The sequence below is a fragment of the Danio rerio genome, chromosome 6 (assembly GCF_049306965.1).
Source record: "Danio rerio strain Tuebingen ecotype United States chromosome 6, GRCz12tu, whole genome shotgun sequence".
Lineage (NCBI taxonomy): Eukaryota > Metazoa > Chordata > Actinopteri > Cypriniformes > Danionidae > Danio > Danio rerio.
In genome coordinates this window covers 32,265,198-32,291,869 of record NC_133181.1, presented here as the reverse complement: position 1 = coordinate 32,291,869, position 26,672 = coordinate 32,265,198, and the positions used below count along the sequence as shown (strand labels likewise).

Here is a 26,672-nt window from a genome sequence, read left to right as displayed (position 1 = left end):
TTCTCACGCTCTATGAAGCAGTTGAAATTTAATCAAGAAAAGAAAATGATTATAAAATCTTTAATACAAACTAATAGAACAATGTATATTTATTTATGCTGCATCTATTTAATGACCACCAAAAGACATTTGTCAGATAAATATTTGTTGTTAAAGTAAATATTTACTTTAACATCCTGTCCTATTTTAATGTTAATGTGGTAACATTTAAATCACGTTGTAAGAGTTTTTAGATTAAATGTACTGTATGACTTACTAAGACCTTTCTAAGTCATGTTATTATTAAAATGTTGTTGTTTTTTTTATATTACTTAAAAATGATTAAATATTGGGCGGCATGGTGCATGGTTTGAAGCACTCTTACCTCACAGCACGAAGATTTCTGGTTGAAGTCAGTCCTGGCGTGGCCAGCTGGCATTTCTGTGTGGAGTTTGCATGTTCTCTCATTGTTGGCGTGGGTTTCCTCCAGTTGCTCCAATTTTCCCCACAGTCCAAGGATATGCACTATAGATAAATTGTATTAAAAATTACTAAAAATTGGCTATATTGTATGAGTGTGTGTGAATGTGAGAGTGTATGGTGTTTCCCAGTACTGTGTTAGGGTTAAAAGGGCATCCTCTGCGTAAAACGGAATAGTTCAGCTGTTCCCTGATAAATCAGATACTAAGCCAAAGGAAAATGAATGAATGAATGATTAAATATTACCAGTTACTACCACTTGTATGCTTCAAAATCTCTCAAAATCAGATCGTCAGTTTAGCGTAATTAGAATTCATATTTAACTAAACAACTAAAATGAGTTATAATGTGTTGAAAAAAAAAAATCTTCTTTCCATTAAATAGGAATTGGGGAAAAAAATAAACAGGGGGGCTAATAATTCTGACTTCAACTGTGTATTAACAAATATTTCAAGCACAGTTTCTATCATGGGCTCAAACAAATAGGTGGTGGCTAGGTACGTTGGCAAGTTAATAAATAAATAAATACTCAACATATATACATCAATATTTAATATTTGAAGCACAATTCCAAATGAATGTGTCTAAATAATTTAACTGATAGTCAGGTGACGCGATTTGCTTGTGAGATGCGTGTATAATTTATAAGGTAAATAAATGCATAAGGTAAATTTATAAAGTAAATAAATAAATAACATCTAACTGCTACTAACTAACCAAACAGACAAATCAAACATGCTGACTCATTCTCACTAAATAAAAGAAATTAATATAATTTCAATGGTCATCACTAAGGATGCTCCGATCAGGATTTTTGCAGCCAATACCGAGTACCAATTCCTTGTCATGGAGTTCGGCCAATACCAAGTACCGATTCTTATAATGCATAAAGCACATTTTCTGTTCTAGTATGATACTTAAGTGTAGGTCTCTCCTTACCTAAGCAAATAAATTAAAGATGTTGCATATAATTCCATACATATCTCTTATAACTATTTAGCTTGGACAAATAATCGTCAGAAGCAGCTTTACAGAAAATAATAAATAAAACAGATTTAAAAAAAGAAAATCACTAACAAAGCTAGAATTGAATTGAACATGTCTCAAAGTTTGAAGCACATAGGCCTATTTGATGCATAAGAATTTGCACTCCTATAAGTTTATTACTACTTTACTAAAAGGAAATAGATCCATAAACTACTGTTTATTGCAATACATATATTATAATAAGTTTTATTATGAAATACAAGTTAATATACATCCCTAATATTTTCAGCCAGGTTTATAAGAACTTTCTGTCCTCTGCTTCTAAACTCGTAAAAAACAATTGTGATCGGTTCCTGAGATCAACCAAGGGTGCTTTCCCAAAAAACAACGTAACTCGCAGCTGAACTAGTACGATAAATCGTTTTTGGAAAAGCACGATGTAGTGACGAGTGTCTCCCAAATCCCGTTGTTTCTCTGTCGCACATCCATCGTTTGAACCACGTTAGTTATAACGTAACCAAACGCCCATAATGATGCTCTAAATGTGGTGGAGTAACTACTTTAGAGAAGAACCCCATCATTTCTTTGTGCAAATTATATTGTTTTACACACACATGCATTTAAAAAAAAATCCAATATTAGAATTTGATAAAAACATTCACTTGTTTTCCATATTAATTGAAATAAGTAAATGGTACCTATAGGGCCTGTGAATCCAAATATTACTGAGAACATTACATATTCTATTCTAAAACTTACAAAAGCTAACACATATTCTAATATCATATATAAATCATATAAATAAATAAATAATGAGGCTATTTATTTAGAAAGGAAGTTTTATAATTATTATTTATTAATAAATGAAAAAAATCTGACTTTAATAGTAGTATTAATAATGCTAATGATGATGATGATTATTATTATTATTAAGTAGAATATTGTTTATTTATTTTTTTGAAAAGTTTACTTTTACAATTTGACACATTAAAACCACTGCAGAAAAGTGCTAATCTACAGGCCCATGTCATGCACAGTACAGATATTTGATAAATAACCTACTATAAATTAAAAGCATTAACGTATGCTATGTTTTTTTTTTTGTTTGATTGTTTTCACAAGCTTTGAAGACGTTACATAAACTCTGCTTTTGAATAATTGGTCACCTATAGCTTTCACCATGAGCCATGGCTGTGTTCAAATTGACATCAATGTTTTCAAAGTGCACTGCGAGGGGAGCACAATTGTAAACATTAAGATCGCTAAAACTGAACTGTAAAAATACTTTGAAAGCAAATTACACGAAGAAGAGTGATGACTTTAATGCTTTTTTATTTTATAATTCCAATTTTAAATGTCAGAACGTTTTAAATGAATAGAGCATAGGGAGGATAACTGGGAATAGAACACAGCCAGGAATTATGTTTCTAACTACAGCTCCAGAGGTGTATTTGCAAGCATATAGTTTGTGATGCAGTTTGTGAATGTTCTTTGGAACGACGGATTTGGGAAAAGTTTAATCAACTTACTGTTTGTAACAACAGAACTTGCGACCTTAGTTGGCTAACGATGGTTTTTGGAGACGCACCACAGATTAGCGAGTACCGATTGAGTCATAAAATCTGATTATTGGCCGATACCGATCTCTGGCCGATTGAACAGAGCATAGTTATCACACTTAAAAACATCAGCATACAAATGTTTTATTAAAACCAGACAGACTACAGATAAATAGATAGACAGACAGCTAGCTAGCTAGACAGACAGACAGACAGACAGATAGATAGATAGATAGATAGATAGATGATAAACTGACAAAACATACGAAAAACCTGTAGTCTAATGAATAGCATATATTATGTGTTGCTGATGAAACTGCAGCATGAGCTGAACTTCTGCTGTCTATAAACTGTGCTCGTCTGCTCAAGATTGAAAGAATCAGTAGTCAATCACTAGTTCACACTTGCTAGTGGAGAATATGTCTCTCAAGAGGGAACACACAGGGCTCATGTTAGCAGGGGGCAACATGTGTGATGGTGTGTCTGAGCAGTGATGTGAAGTGATACTAACAGGGCTGTGCTCTCCTGACCCTGACAGCAGTGTGAGCAAACAGCAGACTGCACTTCACCTGAACCGCATGTGGCCACTCAGCTGGAATAAAGGAATAACTGCTGTGTGTGAGTGTGTGGGGTGGGGGGAGGAAGCAGTGAGGCTTACAAGGCATGAAGGCGCTCATAAGACTTTGAACATTATCTGCTCTCGCAAAGGGAATAATTTGGTACAAGCAAATAGCTGTAGAGTAAACCCCACAGACAAGTCTCCCGCCGAATTGCAAAATATTTAATATTTATGTTAGGGATGCACGATATATGGTTTCAGCATCGACATTGCAATGTGTGTGAAAACTATGTGTGAATTATTTGTTTAACTGTAAAAAAGAGAGAAGGTTTAAAATTTGCATGTGTTTTTAAGGCCTGTGTGAGCGTTTAAAGCGAGTTTACAGCTTTAACAAACATTAATTGTATTTATTTATTATTAGGACTATGCATCGTTATTTTATATTTGATTTGATTATTTATTTACCTCCACCATCACAAATCTTTTCACAAAATATTTTCTATAGTATGCGTAAAACATTTTATTTGTGCATATTACATTAAATTAGTCAGTACTGAAGCCAAATCTGAAGCTAATCTAACAAAATAACTTAGAGTAACAGTCCAAAAACTAGTAGCTCAAATTTATATGTTAGGGAAAAATATGAATCACAATAAACAAATAGCAAAAATCAAGAAAAACAACAACAACAAAAATTGTAGTAATATTGCAGCTTCTAATTTTTTTTTTGCCACATTTTGCATGAATTTAAATGCATCATCTTTCTATTTCTCAAGAATAAAATATTATTTGTTTTGTTCAAATGCACCAAAATATATGACCCATATTCACTGAGAAATGGATAAAAATATAAATTTTTAAAATGGGGTGTACTCATTTATGCTGATAACTGTAATTGTCTATGCTTGTGATTTATTTTAATTCATGCAAATGCTGTATAATATCATTCCAACCAATCTAAAATGATAAATTCTTTCCAAATAGGCCTATTCAAGTCATCTGGTGAAATTGCCAATATGTTAGACATGTATCTCAAAAAAAAAAAAAAAAAAAAAAATCACATCACCCTTGGTTTACAATATCTATATATTATAATATATATATATATATATATATATATATATATATATATATATATATATATATATATATATATATATATATATATATATATAGAATAATTTTTCAGTCAAATTCCATGTGTGAGTAAATGTCAAGAAATTATGTTAATTAGCCACACCATAAAGAAAATTAGATTTAAAATTCTGATTGCTCAACTGCTCTAATTGAAATAGTCTACTCATTTCAGTACTTTACATAAATGACTTATAACTTATGACCCCCCAAAAACTTTGTAATATCCTTGACACATACATCACAAAGGTGTCAATTTTTATTTATTTTATGTATATTTTAAAGCAGGCTTAATACAAAAATAAGAGGCATTTTATGGCATATTTAAAGTGAAACAGAATCCAAAACAAAATAAAAAATATAATATGTAAGCTGATTGGATGGAAGGTTGTGTTGTGCTATTGGTGATCTGATGTGAGTCAGAGGTTTGTCACAACCTCATGTCTGTAAATGTGTAAAATAAGAAGAGATGTTGTTCAAGTGGGAAGAAAAGTTATTTTTAAACATAAAAAAATACAAGGACATATGAATAAAATATGATGTGCATGGATAAACCCAGCAATATTCCATAAAAATTGATTTCATGCTTACTTCAAAACCAAAAGCACTGGAAGTGTGCCAGCTTGTCATATGAATTACAAATCAGTGCATCCATCATCTGGTCTGTACACTCCAGCCATTTGTGTTTGCAATAGCTCAACAACATGGGTTGTGTGTCTATTAGCCTGTATTACATCATACTTTTCAATTTTCAGCACTAATGATGGTATGATAAAGCCCAGGAGGAGAATAGTGCTTGGAAACGGCAGTTGTTCAGTAGGGAAATGATGCCGACTGCTGCCACAGTAACCAATGCCAACAGCAAACAGCCCATTCTCTCAGCAGAATATGTGATCAGTTGATAAATTTGATATCTAATTTTACAAACATACATCACAAACTGTAAAGGATTGGAAGTCAGACAGAGCATGAAATAGATGCTTGTGAACAGAGTCATGCTTGAGGAGGAAGCCATGGAAACCAAGGTTGGCAAAATTCTGAAATTAACGATAGGTTGCTTTTCAGAACATGGCAGAATATGATAATTAATGAATATAAACATATTTATAGATATCTGTCAGGGGTTGATTTTATAGCAAGTATGCATGCAGTGTTCTCTATTTAAAGAAGCTAGTGTGCTCTGATAATATTAAGACAAATCAAGCAGGCAAAAGTATTTTGAAATAACAAGATGTCCATGAATTGTATTAATGACATACCTGCCAGAGTTTTTTCCTGAATTCAATTCAATTTCAATTCATCTTTATTTATATAGTGCTTTTACAATGTAGATTGTGTAAAAGCAGCTTAACATAGAACTTCAAGTAATCTAAAACCAATTCAGTCCAGTTAGTTTAGTTCACTTCAGTGTAGTGTAAATTTCACTACTGAAAGTCCTAACACTGAAGAACAAAACCAACGATGCACAGCTCCACAAGTCCCAAACCAAGCAAGCCAGTGTCAACAGTGGTCAGGAACAAACGTCACTTAAAAACTTGACCTAAATGAAGGAAAAAAAAACCTTGAGAAAAACAGTCTGAGTTGAGCACAAAGTTCTCCAGTTCTCCTCTCGAATTAAATGTTTTTTCCTCCCATTTTATTATTTCTCCTAGAAAACTCACACAATTTGTATGGCCCAATTAAATTACAAAAAAAATAACTTTTTGTCTATGTTTGTCAAGTTGCCAGTTCTTGTGTGAAGCTCATCACCTCACAAAATGATTCACGAAATATTCAAATCTCAAAGCATTTTTACCTCAATATGACAACATATGTTACAAAACAGTTGATAGATGAAGGATTTGAATGGCAGTATTAGCAACATCAGTAGTAGTCAGTGGTGGAAAGAGTGCTGAACAATGCTAAAAATATACAAAAGTACCATCACTAGCCTAAAAATGTTGTGTAAGTAGAGTAAAAGAATCTGTTGAAAATATTTCTTTAAATATGAGTAAAAAGTAGCCCTTTTAAAACAAATAGTAAGTAGTGAGTATTAAGCTGTAAAAAGATGATACATTTACATGTACTTTGTGGATGTGTGTAAACGTAACATTCTGTAGCAGATTTGGTTATTGCTCAGCAGGCACACAACATCATAAGATGTTGACATTAGGTTTGATTTAGGTTGTGACGGCTACAGACCAAAATTCAATATAGCCAGCATCTAAGGACAAAGTTACTCTGATGTCCAATAACGACGGCAAATTACGTTGACATTTGGTTGATTTTAAATTGTGTTAGAAAGTCATAACCATTATGAATACAAAGCTAGCCACAGAATGAACCACAGATTTTACCACAAGTTACTGACAGAAACTGTCAGGTACAAATAATATACAGTATAATCACGATTATTTAGGTTATCCCAATGTCGTCTTCAGCCTGACAAAAGATGCTTTGTCCTGTCTAAATATTTCTAAACCTCACTCTCATTTTTCTCTCTCATCTCCTCTGCTTCCACCCACCAGATCATTCAGCTCTAAATTTATCTTCAATTACCTCATCAGTGCTATTATAATAGGGCAGTTCTCTGCTCGTGAATCTCTGCAGCGTCGGGGGTCCCACCTGACCCTGTATGAGTGCTAAGGCCTGAGAATTGGATTACAGCTTATCCATATCAGCAGCTGTAGCTTCCTGACAAAGCCCGTGGGCCCCTGGGCACTTTTCAAGCAAGCCAGAATTCACCAAGGACACTCCTGACTGGAAAAAAGTGGAATGGCAGAGGAATATCTGGTGCCATAATCCTCTTACCCCTCGACACATTACCTGATGCTCCGACAAATGGACTTATTAACACTATACCAACAGATGCATAAGAAGTCAGAAATACTGTAAATCTCTAGAAGCAGTACCCAGCCACACAACAAGAGCGTCTGAGTTTATTTCCAGCCTGACAACAGAGCCTTTCTAAATCAGTGTGATCACAGCCTCACTGACAGGTTGTGACTAACTCATGCAGTGCCCCTAAATCACACACACACACACACACACACACACACACACACACACACACACACACACACACACACACACACACACACACACACACACACACACACACACACACACACACACACACACACACACACACACACACACACACACACACACACACACACACACACACACACACACACACACACACACACACACACACACACTTAGACTTCACTGCATGATTTTATTCTTAGTCCAGATAATGAGGGCATTTTGGGTCAAAGCTGCAATACCAAAACAGGTCCACACTGTAACACCAACATTTAGAAATAACTGATGTGCTGGTTCTACTGGTCTTTTAAGGCAGTTCCTATTAGCCTTATTTACCCCCTCTGGATCATAGCACCAGTGTAACACTCCAGTTTAACACCAAGGAATCTAAGTTGTCTTTTTTGGGATGTATGCCTGACAACAAGGACCCTTAAGGCCACTTTGCCTCTAGAGTGACTCTTGAGGCCAGTAGAGTGATGTTTACCCACACAGTTGCTACACAACGCTATAAACCTCCACTCACACCCACATCATGGTACCATTGTAACCCCTTTTGGTTCAACTCTAACCACTTCAAGGAGTATTTAAGCTAGCATGGCAACCTTTACAATAACTCAGTAAACCATGCAGCCAGTAGAGGTGCCTTTGAATGAAAATCTGTAATAAGAGTTCAATATGGAAATGAAATCAAATAACTGAAATAAAAGAGTAATATTTACCCATACAGATCTTTCTAACTGGCCTCTGTTACACCAAGCACTGCAGCCTGTAGTGCACCTCTTGAGGTCAGGGGAGTGATGTTCACCCACACTGCTCCTTGATTATACTTTCCTAAACCTCGCTTCCATCCGGGTCATGGCACCAATGTAACACCCCCAGTTCTATTCATGTCTTTTCAAGTGGGAATCAAGCTGTCGTTTCCAGCATAAGAGGCAGGCAGAGTATTAATGATGCGAAAGGTCAGGAGAGTGATGATTACCCGCATGGTTTATACAAACTGGACGCTGTTACACTTCAAAACATTTGCCTTCAACAAACCTCACTCTCATCTGTGTCACGGCACCAACATAACACATCCAGCTGTACTTGCAACTCTTCATGAATTAGCTGAATTTTATTTCTAGAATGAGAAGCAAATGTGGTAAAAGGATGTTAAAGTTTATCGTACACCTCTTGTGGATGGAAGGAAGTGTAGATTACTTTAACATCTTCTATACAAATTTACATCTATTACACACTCACCTGCCTAATATTCACTCCAATCTGGGTCACGGCACCAATTTGTCAATTCTTACTTTTACATGGAATATTGTAGTATTTATTACAAGGTATACAGGAATAAGATATTGAAATTCAATACCTTTTAAGACATTTTTAAGACTCTTTGCATACATTTTAAGACCTCATCACTACTTTGTTTCAACCAGTAACATTGCCGACATTTTAACTTTCAGTACATTTACTAAATACTGATAGCAAGAAACGAATCCTAAACTAAAACTGTATTTATATACTGAATGAAAATGTCAATCCACCTTTACAACAGCAAAAATAATAGAGTTTTCCTGGTTACTGCAATAAACAAAGCAGCGTGATGTCAAATCTAGCAGGATTTGTTTGATTTCATAAACTACACAGCATCCCAATATTCAAAGATTAAATTCAGGCAAGGTTTAGCATAGTGATACAAAAAAATTAATACCTTGTATAATAGCATTTAAGATTTTTAAATACTTCTTAATGGCCTTAAATTTCTCTAAATTGATTTATAAATTTTTTATACTTTTTAAAACCCTGTTGACACCCTCTATTAGAAATTTATTTTGAATATTTTGAATCTCTCTTAGAATAAAATCTATTCTCTGATAATCCTATGTTTACTTGGCGCAGCAACCTGTCACTCACATGAGATCTACCCAATAGGAAACAAAAATAACTTGACTTGACCATACTGTTAAAAAAAGTTTTGTAGTATTTACAATTGTTTTGCCATGGAAACTATCCAAAATGTTAGACCGTGAGTGTATCAGTGAACTGTAGTGGATCAGGTCATTTTTATAGCCTGAGGTCATTCGTCCAGTCTGACATCACGCACACAGATGATGTAAGGCAGTGAGAGCCAGTTTCAGTGGGAGGGCTGCTCATTTGGAACAGATAAAGGTGCTTTGTTTTCTTCACTTCCTTCTCCCTGGTACATGACTAGAACATTGTTCCTGTGTTATAGTATTTGCTCATTTGAAGGGAAACTGAGTTGCCCTTTGTGGATCTGAGCTAACAGTCACATTTAGGAGAGGAGAAAGTGTATTTACCAAGAACCAAAGATAAACTTCCATCAGCATTAGTAAATTAGAGAAATGGATACACTAAATATTGTGAAATGATACTAAATAAAGTGAAACTCATCTGCAATAGAATTAATGCAGGTATAATGTAAAACAAACAAATGTTATACAGTACAAGGCAGGCGCCTTTAAATGATAATATTCTATATGTAAATGATTATGTGACTCTGAAGCCTGAAGTACGGCTGTTTCAAAATCAAATTGACCATTTCATTTACCTTTTTTTAAATATTTCCCAAATTATGTTTAACAGAGCAAATACATTTTTACAGTTTTTCCTATAACATTTTGTCTTCTGGAGACAGTCATATTTGTTTTATTTTGGCTAAAATAAAAGCAATTTTTAATTTTTTAAAAACTATTTTAAGGTCAAAATGATTAGCCCCTATATTTTTTCAATGGTCTACAGAACAAACCATCGTTATACAATAACTTGCCTAATTACCCTAATCTGTTTAGTTAACCTAATTAACAAATTAAAGCCTTTAAATGTCACTTTAAGCTGTATAGAAGTGTCTTGAAAAATATCTAGTCAAATATTATTTACTGTCATCAAGGAAAAAAGTAAATAAATCAGTTATTTTAGATGAGTTATTAAAACTATTATGTTTAGAAATGTAAAATGTGTTAAAAAAAACTTCTCTCCATTAAACAGAAATTGGAAAAATTGGGAATTGGGACTTTAACTCTATTTAAATGTATAATATTTTACAACTTTATATTACTGCTTTTACTGTTAATATGATAACAGAAGGGCTGCACGGTGGCGCAGTGGGTAGCGTGTTCGCCTCACAGCAAGAAGGTTGCTGGTTTGAGCCTCGGCTGGGTCTGTTGATATTTCTCTGTGGAGTTTTTGCATGTTCTCCCCGCATTCGTGTGGGTTTCTTCGGGGTGCTCCGGTTTCCCCTTACAAGCCCAAAAACATGCGGTACAGGTGAATTGAGTAGGCTGAATTGTCTGTAGTGTATGTGTGTGAATGAGTGTGTATAGATGTTTCCCAGTGATGGGTTGCAACTGGAAGGTCATCCGCTGCATAAAACATAATGCTGGATAAGTTGGTGGTTCATTCCGCTGTGGCGACCCCAGATTAATAAAGGGAGTAAGCCGAAAAGTAAATAAATAAATGAATGATAAAATAAGTGCAGTCTTGATAAGCATGAACGACCTCATTGAAAAACAAATGACAGCAGTGTATTTTTGAGAAATTATTTGTCAAAAAGCTTCAGCAAAAGCTGTCCTGTTTCAGATAACAATCTAAATGACACTGAGAATAAATTTTACGCTGTAAATGATGTTTACAGGAACTTTATAGCCTTAACTGATGTGTAATACTTGCAAGATGCCTGTTGGGAGATCCTCTATCATAGAGTTTTTTAAACTATTAACAAATAAAATAAAACACTACATTTTGGATCAATGTTAATTTTGATGGCAAATTTTAATTTAGTTTTTGTCTCAAGTCTTTTGTTTCCCAGAGATGGGTTGCAGCTGGAAGGGCATCCGCTGCGTAAATAATGTGCTGGTTTAGTTGGCGGTTCACTTTGCTGTGGCAACCCCGGATAAATAAAGGGACTAAGCCGAAAAGAAAATGAATGAATGAATGAGTCTCATAAAAAATGGAATATAGCTTTTCCATTAAAGACCAAAAATTAGTTATGCATTGTTTATTTATATCATAAGTAATATGTAAAATTATGTCTTTGCAATCAATCCACATCATACTTTACTTTTCAAATGTGTGTGTGTGTGTGTGTGTGTGTGTGTGTGTGTGTGTGTGTGTGTGTGTGTGTGTGTGTGTGTGTGTGTCATGAATCACACACCAAGATTCATTCAGATTGGATATTTAAAAAAAAAAAACATCCCTCAATCACATTCTTGTCTCGTTTTTATTAGTCAACTAAAATGTCAGTGTATTTTTTATTATAGTTGTCGTCATCATCACGTAATTATTATTTAGTTTTCGTCTTGTTTTCATTGGTAGAAACTTGTTTGTCACAAAAATGATGATGATTTTTTTTTGTCAAGGAAATTAACAAATAGAAGACCTATTAAAAGTGAAAATATGATGGTGAAAAATATGAGATGTTTTTGTGTTCCAACTAGAAAGCTTGTGTTTTCCAAAAATAAAAAATGCACCTAAAAAGCCTGAAGTTTGATGCAAAATTTCTTGTTAGATTGCAAAACAGTACGCCTGCGATTTTCATTTTTTCTATCATCATGTGCTTTTAGGCCCATAGACTAAGTGCTGTTATACAAGTACAATGCATAAAGAAATTAGAAACTAAATATTATTTTTTCACAATTTTACTAGTGGTACTTTTAGATACTACATTGAAACTAAAATCTCTTCACAAGGCATAATCCTCCTGGTCCATATAGTGCATCAAGCCAGGCCAGTTTCCCCACAGACTCATAACATCCTACCACTCAACCAAATGCATCAATATACTTAAGACTATCAGCAATCACCAGAAGAGCTCATCTGAAGGATACAGAGTCACATTAAATGTTGTACTGAGACTCACGTGCCTCCATTAGACGCATGCATTATGGGATCTAGGGAGTTAACATAAATTATGATTTCTTCTAAAAAAAAAAAAAAAACATCCAGCAAGCTTCCAGCTAATGATTCATAATGGAGCATTTAACAAATCCAACCCATAATGTGGTTCCCTCACCGGTAGGTCATTTATAAGGTAAAACAAGTGTTTTAGTAGTGTGCAACACAGGCCAAGACATAACAGAATGAATGTGTGTCCCAGCGCCAAGCGGAAAATGTGCTAATCTTTGCCATGAGAAACGCAAGCCACCGATTATTGCAGAGAAGGAAAACACTCTGTTTTTGTAAAAGTGAAGAGGAGGGAAATAAGCATCCTTTAGATTTAGTGTTAAATTTCAATAAATCAGCAGCAGACCAAACATTGGCTACTTTGATGGTTTACACAATCCTCTGAACAGGTAAACCAGACGCAGAGAGGACTTACAAAAACAACTCACTTCCTAAAAGACAAATAAATAGTGAAGCAGAGGCATGTTGACCCAGTGGCACAGACACTGAGAACTAGTTGGGTACAACAACAACAACAAAAAAAGATTTGGCTTGAAAAAAAAGACTTTTAACTCAAGTACTGCACTTGACTTGATTTAAGACAACTAAAAAAGCTCTGCAGTAAGCTGCCCCACAATTTTAAGATGTCAACTTTTGGGTTCCACGCACGCATGCATGCATTCAACTCTGAGAGAGTTAATTTAAACACTTTAATGGTATATATGTAATCCACACCAGTTAAATTAACATTTTCAAAAGTGATAACAGTTTACCACTGTCTCAAGAGTTTTTTTTCCCTTTTTATTTTATAAAGGCAGTATACTGTTCTAATCATGCATTATAAAACATTAAGACTTAATTATTGTTGGTTCAGAGCTAATTATTTGCACAGTAAACCAATACAAAACAACATAGTTTCACAATTGATTTTTACTTCATGCTGTTCCAACACAAATTGGTTGGGACAGGATAAATTAAGTTAACTTAATCTTGTTTAAAATTTAAGTGATTGAACATAAAACAATTAAGTTGTCTAAAAAATACAAACAAACAAACTTTGTTGTTTCAACTCATTTTAAATAAGTAGTTCATTAAACAAGCAGCAAGGTCTGACTTGTATGCTTAACAAACTGGCAAGGCTGTAGCACCTCTATTCTCACAAAAACACAATAAAGGTGTTGTGCATGGGGAAATTGAGAAATGAAATAAATATGTATTTCACTTAAGATGTATTTGTATAATTTTGTAATAAAATTATATGTTGGAGATTTACAGGACTGGATATTTGATTTCTTCTTTATGGGGTCAATGACATTACAATCATTTTTCAACAATTTTTGTTTAGAATAATCTAAAAAGTTAGATTATTACTTAGCTAAAAAGTAAGGTTATTTGTTTGTTATTAAAGTGGAAAATGCCATTTTATTTTAACCTTTGTTTCCACTCAAATAAACAGCAACTGTTTTCAACATTGATGTTAATAAGAAATACTTGTGGAGGAACACATAATCATATTAGTATAATTTCTGAAGGAGACTGGAGTAATAATGCTGAAAATGTTTGACAATAAACAAAAAAAAAAAAAAAAAAAAAAAAAAAAAAAAAATATATATATATATATATATATATATATATATAGAAAATATTAATGCAGCATGTAGTTAATAATAAAGAGAGATTTAATATTTTAATTTAAATATTGTCAATATTTTAATAAAAATAATACATTAAAATATTTAATAATAAAATATTCAAAAATATACAACTGAGTCACTGCTTAATATTTGAAAAAAAACTTATTTAAAAGTCTTGGTTAACTTTTAATGGTTAAATTGTTAATGGTTAGATATCAATACATATAAATAAATATATTAAGTATAACATTTAGTTTTTGTGTCAGAAATGTTGACTTTTACATTAACATGAATGTCATTCAGTTGAACAATATTTTACATATCAAACATTTTGTCAGGCACGTTTAACAATAGTCATTTAATCAAATACTAACAGATACAGTGCTCTGCATAATAGAGTACACCCCATTTTGAAAATGAATATTTTTTATCTATTTCTTAGTAAATATGTGTAATATATATTGGTGCATTTGAACAAAACCAATTTATTTAACAGACATATTTATTAAAGTAATATAGTCACATAACATCTTAAGAAATTAAAAAAAAATAATACATTTAAATTCATGCAAAATATTTCAAAGTACATTTACAAATTACAACATTTCAACAAAATTGTATATATTTTTGTTTCTCTTGATTTTTGCTATTTTTAAAAATGTTATTAAATATTTTTCCCTAACTTTAACATTTGGATGTACTCTTTTTTTGAACCATTATTGTAAATTATTTTGTTAGATAAGCTGCTGATTTGGCCTCAGTACTGACTAAACTAATGTATATGCACAAATGTAATGTTTTGAAGCATCCTATAGAAAATATTAATTTAAATGAGAGATCTGTGGGGGGTTTACTCATATATGCTGAGTACTGTACATTTTAAGCATTACAGGGCAGCCCAAAAATGCTTATTAATTATTTCACATCTTTAAACTTTTCAACTTTAAAACAGTAAAATGCACCAGAAAAATCATTTGCTTCTAATAATACCTCTTCAATGAGTATAATTTTAAACTGTTGTCATACTGTTAAAAAAAAACCTTTTTTGCAGCCTTAACATTTTAGTTTTATCAAATTAACCTTTCATTTCAACTTAAATCAATCAAGCTAATTAAAAAATATGTTAAAATAAATAATTTATTTTTAAACCTGACTAACATATTAAAATAAGTTAAAGTAACATGAGCTAATTTATTGCCAGAAATTTGTTTCATGTTTTACAGTGCAGGAGCTGCAGAAACATGTCTTTTTAAATTTAAACTGATGTGCTATATGTCTTAGTTATGCTTCAGGAATGCTGCAAACCAGTGTGGGCCTTGTCTTAACATGTATCTCAGCACTTGAAAGATGTTAAAACATGTCAACACACCAGAGGACCCCAGGGAGAGAGTCGATGGAGCCTTTGTGTGGGCAAAACTGTCACGATGAAAGATTCTCTCTCTCAAACTCTAAACCTCACAGCAACTTCTGAAGGTAGACTCAAATGCAGGAAAACAACTACTCTTTTACAACATAATAAAAGAAAACTGTCATGGAGAATAAAGCATCTGCTATTTTCTTAACAATGGAGTCTGATGTCAGAGATGAACACAAATACACACTCAAAATGTTGTTTTCTTTTTTTCCCTGCTGGTTTAAAATGAGAATAATTTTATTTAATTTTTTTTTTGGAGAATGTATTAGTTTTAGGTTCAATTAAATAATAATAATAATAATAAGATAAAAAATAATAATAAGATAACTTATTGTTAGTATTGAGACAACATGGAGGGATTGTGTTAAAAGTACAAAACCTAGTGGATGTGTAGTTCCCAACATGCTTTAGTGTGCATTGCATTAAAGGAATAGTTCACTCAAAATGAAAAATTCAGTCTATATTTACTCCCACTTTACTTATTTGTTAAACACAAAAGAAGATATTCTGAAGAAACCTGTCACCCTTGACTTCCATACTTTGTTTTTTGTAATATGGATGTCAAAGGTTACAGATTTTCAGCTTTCCTCAAAATGAATTCGTTGTGTTCAACAGAAGAAAGATCCCCATAAAGGTTTGTAACAAATTAAAACTGAATAAATTTTACATATTTTTTTGGGGTGAAATATCCTTTTAAGAGGGCAAATGTTGACAACAAAAGTATAATTAGGTGTTTTAAGTTAAGAGAAAGACTTGTAAGAGTTTAATCTTCACTAAGAGAGATTTTGAGTTTTAATTAATGGTTCGAGGTTACCACCCTGCAGTAGAGTAGCGCAGCTTTATTTTAACAACAATGTTTGTTGTTTCACTCATTAAGCAAAACTAATGTGAGTTCCTAGATCAGTCTTGGTCAACTAAATAAGCATTATTAAAATAGCTGTGAAGTGTAAACTGAAATAATTAACAGAAAACTCAGTTTTTCCAAATTAAGTCATTAAGATTAATTGGATCAATAAGTGTAAAGTGTGCTCCAGAGAAGTTTCATTCATTAGTGGTGTCTTCTATAGTCTTTGGTTTAAAAATGAGTTTCCTGAGTTACATTTGCCTAAAATAAGAAATTCATATTAGTGGACATGTGTGCTATAATTAGGCAATGCCACTGATTTATTCATACATTTATTTTTTAATTGCATTTTTAACACAAATACATTAACTCATTCATTCATTTTCTTTTTGGCTTATTTCCTTTATTAATTTGGGGTCACCACAGCGGAATGAACCACCAACTTATCCAGCACATGTTTTACGCAACAGATGCCCCTTCAGCTGCAACCCATCATGGGGAAACATCCATACACACTCATTCACACTCATACACTACGGACAATTTAGCCTACAATTCAACTGTACCGCATGTCTTTGGACTGTGGGGGAAACCGGAGCACCCGAAGGAAACCCACACGAACGCAGGGAGAACATGCAAACTCCACACAGAAATGCCAATTGACCCAGCCGAGGCTCGAACCAGCGACCTTCTTACTGTGAGGCGACAGCATTGGCTTTAAACACACATTAAACATTTTAAACAGATTCAAATACATATAGAACTGTTGAAAAAGTAACAGAATACAGATGATGTATTATGAAAATACACAAACTACAATGTATATCACAATAGGGCAAACAATTACTATTATTCTGACATTCTGTAATAATGAATGTGAATGATACATAAACTCTTGTTGCTGTTTATTTGCCCCCAGTTATAGTTGTAGACGGTGTAAAAAAAACATCATAAGGTAGAAAGCCAAACTTAAACAAACATTTTTTTTAACATGATCCTAATTATGCAACTGGACTCCAACCTTTGAAACTGACTCTCTCAGTTTTTTGTTTTTTTTTATGTGTCCCATCCCCTCTCCATATTTTGTTGAAAATGTGTGGAAAAGTAACTTTCCAATGATTAAGCCGTTTTCTCTTAAACCTGCATGCAGTTTGTACACTGTACATTTTTAGTTGAATCAAATAAACTTTTCTTTTCATCTCAACTTCACAACAAACAAAAAAATATTAATAAAAAATATTAAGTTATTAACTTAAAAATGTTGTTGAAACCTGATTCACTTATTAAAATAAGTTGAAGCAATATAAAATATGTTTTAATATTAGTTGACTTCTTGTCATAACATTTGTACAGTGTATATGATAGCTGGACTTGTGGAATGTAGTAAGCCAGCAGCCTAATTAAAGGAATAGCTCACCCAAAAATGTTAATTCTTTTAACATTCTGAGTTTTTTTCTTGCGTTAAAATAAGATATTGTGAAGAATGTTGCAAAGCACCAGCTAATGGTCTACATAGAATTTTTGTTCTGACTATAATCGTCAATAGCTGGTGGTTTACAACATTCTTCAGAACCGATAAACGTTTAGAACACGTAAATGCTAAAGACATTTTCCTTTATTGGTGAATCCTTTTAAGAGTTGATTGACTGCCACAAATAGTATTTTATTCTATTTTGAAAATACTTAGATTACATATTCATTCATTCATTTGCTTTTAAGCTTAGTCTCTTTATAAATCTGGGGTTGCCACAGCGGAATGAACCACCAACTTATCCAGCATATGTTTTATGAAGCGGATGCCCTTCAAGCTACAACCCAACACAGGGAAACACCCATACACTCCCATTCACACACATACACACTACGGCCAATTTAGCTTATACCCAATTCACCTGTACCGCATGTCTTTGAGCTTCTGGGGGAAACTGGAGCACCCGAAGGAAACCCCCGCAAACACAAGGAGAATATGCAAACTCCACACAGAAATGCCAACTGACCCAGCCGACCAGCAACCTTCTTGCTGTGAGGCGACAGTGCTACCCACTGCGCTTTCCTAGATCACTTATTAAAATACAATTTAAGTGGCTTGATTTTACATATTGTGTATATATATATATATATATATATATATATATATATATATATATATATATATATATATATATATATATATTTGCTTTCTCTTTTATTATATTGTTATATTTCTTTCCCAGTGATGGGTTGCTGCTGGAGGGGCATCCGCTGCGTAAAACATATGCTGGATAAGTTGGTGGTTCAGTCCTCTGTGGCGACCCCAGATTACTAAAAGGACTAAGCCGAAAAAAAATTATATGAATGAATTGTTATATTTCCTTATATTTTAATAACAGTTTTTTATTTTTATTTTATTTTATTTTATTGTAAAACCCTTTGAATCAACTACGGTTGTGTAAAATTTAGCTCTATAAATAAAGTTTGCATTGCCTTTTGCCTTTGTTAATTTAAATAACTTATTCCCTTGGTATTGTTATTTATGAAACTTTTACATCATTTTTTTTTTCTGTCAGAGGATTATGTCCAACTGATTGTGTAGATGAACTGTGTCTGTTGTTTTGTGGCTTGTTGGCAACAAATGAACTGTCAATGAACTGTAAACCTAAGATTTTCAAATAGATTTTTGCTATTTGCATATAAATTCCATAAGACATTTTTAGATGGATTTTAAATACAAAATGGCATTTTGTTTTTTAAATACATGTACATCTGAACTACCGCCCACCGTTAAAGAATGACTGCTTCCATTTCTTCATCTCCAGGACTGACCTCACCTCATACAAAGCAGAAATTACATCCACTGAAGTATCAAAGGCCTGCATTGCTTAATGACCTTTACTTGAACCCTGACAAATAAAGGCAGACTCTCTGTGCTTCAGGTGCTGTATGGCTTATTTGATGTATGTGAATAGGGCAGGGTGACCTGTCTGTGCTTCTACTGGCTGTCTGCCTTCCCAAACATATGAAAAACTCGAAAATTGAACTCAAGCGAAAGAACAGATACTTAGGGAAAATTGAACGTAAAGTGTCTGGCCAAAAATATACTTCAGTAAAAGTAAAAAAGTGATTAAATTAGTTAATATTACAAATAAAAAAGTACCCTAACAAAATTATTGCCGTTTCATCACATTGAACATTTAATTAATGTAAAGTAAAATAAATATTCATTCATTTTCCTTCGGCTTAGTCCCTTTATTCATCAGAGGTCATCACAGCGGAATGAACTGCTAACTTATCCAGCATGTTTTACATAGTGAATGCCCTTGCAGCTGCAACCCAGTACTGGGAAACACCCATAAACACTCATTCATTCACACACACACACTACGGCCAATTTAGCGTATCCAATTCACCCATACGGCTAGTCAACTTGTGAGGGAAACCAGAGCACCAGCAGGAAACCCGGGAGAACATGCAAACTCCACACAGAAATGCCAACTGGCCCAGCCAGAACTTGAACTAGCAACCTTCTTGCTGTGAGGCGACAGTGCTAACCACTGAGCCACCGTGCCATCTGTAAACTAAATATCATAAAGTAATTTTTCAGACAGACATACAGTACAAAGGTTTGGTTAAAGTTGGAAAATGCAATGTCAAATGTCAAAAATATATATTAAAGGCACAATCCAACAAATAAAATGCAGCAGAATGAAAACTAAATATAGCCTTAAAGGGATATTGTGTCTATTGTTTTTAAAGTGTCAGTATATGATATGTCAAAATAAAATTATAACAGCATTTATTTACACCACGTAAGACCACTAAGCAAGATTAACACTTACAAATGTTGCTTTAAACTGTTCTTTTTTCTGATCTGATTGGAAAAACAAAGTCATTAAATTCATTCATTTTCCTTTAGCTTAGTCCCTATATTAATCTGGGGTCGCCACAGCGGAATGAACCGCCAACTTTTCCAGCATATGTTTTACACAGTGGATGCCCATCCATGCTGCAACCCAGTACTGGTAAACAACCATACACACTCATTCACACACATACACTACAGCCAATTTAGTTTATTTAATTCACCTGCACCGCATGTCTTTGTACTGTGGGGGAAACCGGAGCACCTAGAGGAAACCCACGCGAGCACTGGGACAACAAGTAAACTCCACACAGAAATGCCAACTGACCCAGCTGAGAATCAGCGACCTTCTTGCTGTGAGGGGATCATGCTTCCCACTGCGCCACCGTGTTGTCCAGTAATCATATTTTAAGTGTTTATTTGAAACTCTGTATTATGCATTCTGCCAGTAAACAAACAGCTAATGAATATGCAGCTAGAAATTGTGATAACATATGAACATTCTGAGTGGTTTTACTGAATTCATCTTTTTGTTATTTTCCGGGGGGAAAAAGCATCTAAATAATACTGTTTTTATTTCAGTTTTTGAAGAAATGTAAACAGTAGTACACAAAATGAAACAAAAATATCAGAAATTCAGAGAAAATGAAAATTTTCAACTCTCATTTATTTTTACATCTGGCAGATTGCTGTTTAAAATTATGATTTTTTTCTTGCATATTAAGCCTTTAATTATGATTTAATTTTTATTTTCATTGACTTTTTTATTTACCATTTTAAGTTAATTTTAAGAAAGAAAATATTGAACTAAACTGTAAAAAAATATCTGTTAATTAACAGTTTCTGTCTTTTGTGATTTTCAAGTGTTTTCTGTTTATTTACAGTTGTGAATTGCATTATGGGATGTTGATCTTGCCCATATCAACTTTTGGTGATGATAAGTCAAGTTTGACCAAGTGACTTGTATTGATATTTTAGTAGTTTAAAATAAAATAACCTGTAATAAATTATATATATATATAGTGTACTGGCAGTTTATTACAAGGTTTTTGTACAATAATATAGCTACAACACCAACCCAAACAATATTAAAATGATAATAAAGTCACTTTTTTAAACTTTGCAAAGTTAAAAAGTTGGGGATGACACGGTGGCACAGTGGGTAGCATGATTGGCTCACAGCAAGAAGGTCACTGGTTCAAGCCTTGGGTGGGTTAGTTGGCATTTCTGTGAGGAGTTTGCATGTTCTCCCCGTGTTGCCATGGGTTTCCTTTGGGTGCTCTGGCTTTCCTCACAGTCCAAAGACATACGGGACAGGTGAATTGGGTAGGCTAATTTGCTATGTGTATGTGTGTGTGAATGGGCTTGTATAAATGTGCAAGCATGGTAGGGCATCCGCATGTGCTGGATAAGTTGGCGGTTCATTCTGCTGTGACGACCCATGATGAACAAAGGGACCAAGCTAAAAAGAAAATTAATGAATGAATGAAGGTTAGAAGCTGTTGGAAGAAAGATCAAGGTCCCTTGATGCAATTCAAAAGCATAAATAAACAGGAAAAAATAAATAAAAACATGAATCAAAAATATGGAAAACGGCTGATTTACAGTTATTTTTTTACACAGTAGTAAGCTAAGTTTTTAGTTGAATTAATTATTTATAATTATTTTATTTAAACATTATAATTAATATACAGCAGTTATTTCTTCAGAAAGTACAGGTCTTTGGTCTGTACTTTAATTGAGCATCCCCTGAAATAATATTTAAGTTCATCATTCTAAAATGACTCAAGTATTTTACAACCTTGAATGATGTCAGAGCTGTCAGGAGACCTGGAGACAGAGGCACATGGTAACCACTTGCTATTTTAAGTGCTCTGACATCACCTAGTGGCGAGAACGGTAATATCGGTATATGTTCTGTGATGCTATTGAAATATAAAAGCTATGAAATCTGATACAACAGTGTGATATGGAAGGCTATTTGGATCCGTTAACCTCAGCACGACACCACTGAAGCATAGTATTGTGATGGAGAGAGGAGGAAGTTCTCTCTCTTTCAGCACATCCTCAGCGGTTTTCTGCTCTGGTTAACAGAAAGCAGTTGAGTTAACACTGCTGACCAGAGCACCTTCCTCTCACTGATTGCCTGTCTTGCTTAAGTTAATTACCTTTGTGATGAGAGCACTCAGGCGAAACCTCAAACATGGCCATGCTGAAGTGCAATAATCAGCTTTATGGTGTTTCCTGGAACACAGTAAGAAAAATAAATGTAAAAGTTTAAAATGCTAAAGATGTTTATGTCCATATGTTTTTACAGATTTTGAAGTAAAATAAAAAGTAGTTCACAAAATTAAACAAAAATATTATAAATACAGAGGAAATGCTAAAAAGTTCGATCTTTGATCATTATCCGTGTTTGCATCTCTCCTAATTTATGTTATTTATTTAATTTATGAGTGTTTGAGTGAAAAAAAAAATACTTTTGCTTCATTCTATAAAACTACTGGTGCCATTTCTTTCTTACATTTTCTATTTGACAGAAAAGAAATGTATAGACTTAATTAGTCAAAATTATACACAATAAAGTTTTAAAACCATTATTTCCATTGCGTTTTTTGATGTAATGTCAAAGAAGAAGTGCTCATTTACAGCTAATTTTACAAAATAATGTGTCATGTTTTCAGAATTATTTATATTAATTTTTAGACACAATATCAAATGTTTTAACTTCAGAGCTAAGAAGTATTTTTGTGGAATAACTCTGATTTGACAGAATTCTGATCATTTTGATTCAATCAAATGTAACATTTGGTATTAGGTTTAATTTTTAAAACAAAATAAATGCTCTAAATGACAAAATTTTACTCCTGAAAACACCAGTTTCCGAAAATATTTGCCTAATTTATAATAAGAATCGTTTAGCACTAAATCAGCATATCTTAAACTAAAATCATGACATTGAAAATTCACATTTGCCATAAATCACATTTTTCATTCATTCATTTTCTTGTCGGCTTAGTCTCCTTATTAATCCGGGGTCACCACAGCGGAATGAATCGGCAACTTATCCAGCACATGCAACCCATCTCTGGGAAACATCCATACACACTCATACACTACGGACAATTTAGCTTACCCAATTCACCTGTACCGCATGTCTTTGGACTGTGGGGGAAACCGGAGCACCCAGAGGAAAGCAGGGAGAACATGCAAACTCCACACAGAAATGCCAATTGACCCAGTCGAGGCTTGAACCAGCAAACTTATTGCTGTGAGGCGACACCACTACCTACTGTGCCACTGCATCGCCAAATCATAAAATATATGAAATATAAATTACATCAAATTGTATTGTACTATGTAAGTACATTATTCTCAAGTATCCCAAGGTTATATGAATAACAAATAGATTCAGATTTTTCAGCATTTTAGATCTAAAATGTGTTGTGTGCTAAACTGAACTAATGGAAAGACGGACAGGCAGACAGACAGACAGACAGACAGACAGACAGACTACCTGACAAAAGTTTTGTCGCCTATCCAATTTTTCGGAAGAACAAACAATAACTTGAGTTCTAGTTGATCCTTTGGCATCAGAAGTGGTTTATATGAAAGGCAAAGGCCTCTAGATTACGCTTATTTTACCAAAATAACATTGTATAATGTCTTGATTTTTAATTATTTAATTAGGACAGGAAGAACGGACTTTGCTTAGACAAAAGTCTTGTCACTTAACAGAAATACTCTACAGTATAGAATATAAAGTCATGGTGCAGTGGAAAAAGAATGAATATTGTGTTTGACTCCCATGAGCTCGGAGGACTGCATCCATAGATCTCTGCAATGACTCAAACAACTTATCAATAAAGTCATCTGGAATGGCAAAGATAGCATTCTTGCAAGACTTTCAGAGTTCATCAAGGCTCTTTGGATTAATCTTCAATTTCTCCTTCTGCATCTTACCCCAGATATGCTCAATAATGTTCTTGTCTGGTGACTGGGCTGGCCAATGACCTTCTTAGATTTTAGAAAGTTTGATGTGGAAGATGAAGTATGAGAAGGAGAGCTATCCGGCCCTCACCTGTTGTTTGTAATGTAATGGGCAGCACAAATGTCTTGATACCTCAGGCTGTTGATGTTGGCATCCACACTGCAGAACTTTTCGCACACCCCATACTGGATGTAACCCAAACCATGATTTTTCCTTCACCAAATGTGACTGGGAAACCTTGGGTCCATGTGGGTTCTAATAGGTCTTTTGCAATATTTGTGATGGTTGAAATTGGCCGGTATAAGTTTCTGACGGTATGGTAACCTTGGATAAAAATATCACAGTTTCACGATATTGTGATTTCTGCTCTAAAATATATTCTTCTTAAATGTCTGGGTAAAAGAACAAAAACTTTTTTTCCCTTTTGAAGACAGTATATTTTATTCAAAACATTTTTGAACAGTAAACATGTCAGGCTGAATGAATTATTGACTACTTCATTTGTTTCAAAAACACAGATTTTTTTACAATTTAAAATGACATCTTTTTTTGCTGGAGATACTGTTGATTTAAAAACAACAAAAAATAATAATGTAAATAAAAAATCATACACATACCTTAGGAATGGTATTGCAGAAAATGTTAACGTTTTAAAACATTGACTTTTCCAAACCGCGGTATACCTTGAAGACGGTTGTCGTCCCATGCCTAAATTAAATGCAGTTCAACAGATGATTCATCAGAAAATCTACCTTCTGCCACTTTTCCAAATGATCAACTAGAAGTCAAGTTATTATTTGTTGCTCTTACAACTGGGATCGAGACTTTTGTCAGGTTAGTTAGAATGGACGAATGGACGGACTGACAGACAGACAGACAGACAGACAGACAGATAGACTGCTAAAATAGAAAGAGAGTTCTTGCTACAAATAAAACTTAAGAACCGTGTCATTCTCAGATTCAATGTTATCTTTGTTCTCACAGAACATTAAATGTGTGTGGGAAGCCTGTAAAAATGCATGAAACATCAGAACTGTATTAATAATTCATACACCACATGGTGTCCGCAGCTGTGCCATTCTCATAATCTGTCATAAATAGTTAAAGGTTTGCTTTAACTATTCATTCAGTCATAAAATGTCATGCAAAATTAACACTCTAGGTAACCGATACATCATGTTAACATTACACATAACAGGTTAACATTAAAAACACAGCTGGTTCAAAAGCAAAAGTCAAAAACACCTTGAACTAATTAACAAAATGTGAGGGTTTGGTTAAAAAAAGGACAAAAACAGAAAAAAGACAAACGTTAATTTCATTTTCTATTAAGTTTCCATCAGAAACAGATGAAATGTTCGTTATGAATACAAAATTGTTATGTCTTTACCTTTATTGGTGCTTCAAATTCAGTCTCCATTTTGTCATTTAGCCTAATAGATTTTAGCATAACACTTCCTTCATTTACTTCGAAGAAGTGTTGGAAGAAACTAAAGTGACTTGCTGCCATCTAGTGGACGCTTTTGCGAACTACGATATTTCTGCACAAGAGACTAGTGTTTTATGAAAACTTACACAAATTATAAACATATTTATTTTCTCCCTCATTTTCTTTCGTCTTATTTCTTTATTAATCAGGTTAATCAGCTCACTATTCCGTTTCTTATCTTTTATTTATTCTGTAGTAAAACCATAGCCAATGTAGGCTAAATTAAATAGGTTATACTATTAATGCTTGAACTATTTTTACAGAAAACTAGAAACTACCTTTATAGCTAGATAGTATGCTGTAAACTTACAGTACTGTTTTGTAGCTGAAGAAGCTGAAAACTGTACAAACACTGTTTTCAGTCCACACCAAATATGTTCCACTTAGAGGAGTGTTCTTCAACATTTCCATGGAGTTTGCATAAGTTTACTATTATATCTGCATAAGCCTTCATAACCACTAGAGGGACTTGTGTTATACTGCAGCCTGTTATACTGTTCCACTGTAGCAGTATTTGTAGCTCACACACATGAACTCACTGAATAAGCACCTAGTTCTACTACACTATGACACAATACTAGTCTTTTTTTCCCCAATTTCATAAAGAATAGTTTGATTGATACTCAAAATATATCAATAAATCAGACAAAAAATCAAGGTAGAACAATTTTTCAATAAACCCATATACGATTAGACGTGATGATATTTGAATTTTAGATGGTTAAAGTTTGTTTAGTAAGTCCTGAGCTTTTAAGTTGTTTTTGCTTTTGCCTACAGGGAATTCTGGAATGTTAATTTTTTGATACTTTTACCTTTCTGAACTCATAAATCTGCAAAAGTGGGCATT

The 26,672-nt window shown here is 33.6% G+C and overlaps 1 long non-coding RNA gene across 1 annotated transcript; it reads right to left on the bottom strand.

Moving 5' to 3' along the window:
* Window positions 1-364: 364 nt before the first annotated feature.
* LOC141386295 (uncharacterized) lies at window positions 365-25,786 on the bottom strand. Its single transcript, XR_012407996.1, has 3 exons — window positions 25,727-25,786; window positions 22,514-22,589; window positions 365-504 (listed from the first exon to the last, which is right to left on the bottom strand). It is a non-coding gene; the product is annotated as an uncharacterized lncRNA (long non-coding RNA).
* Between the last annotated feature and the right edge of the window lie 886 nt (window positions 25,787-26,672).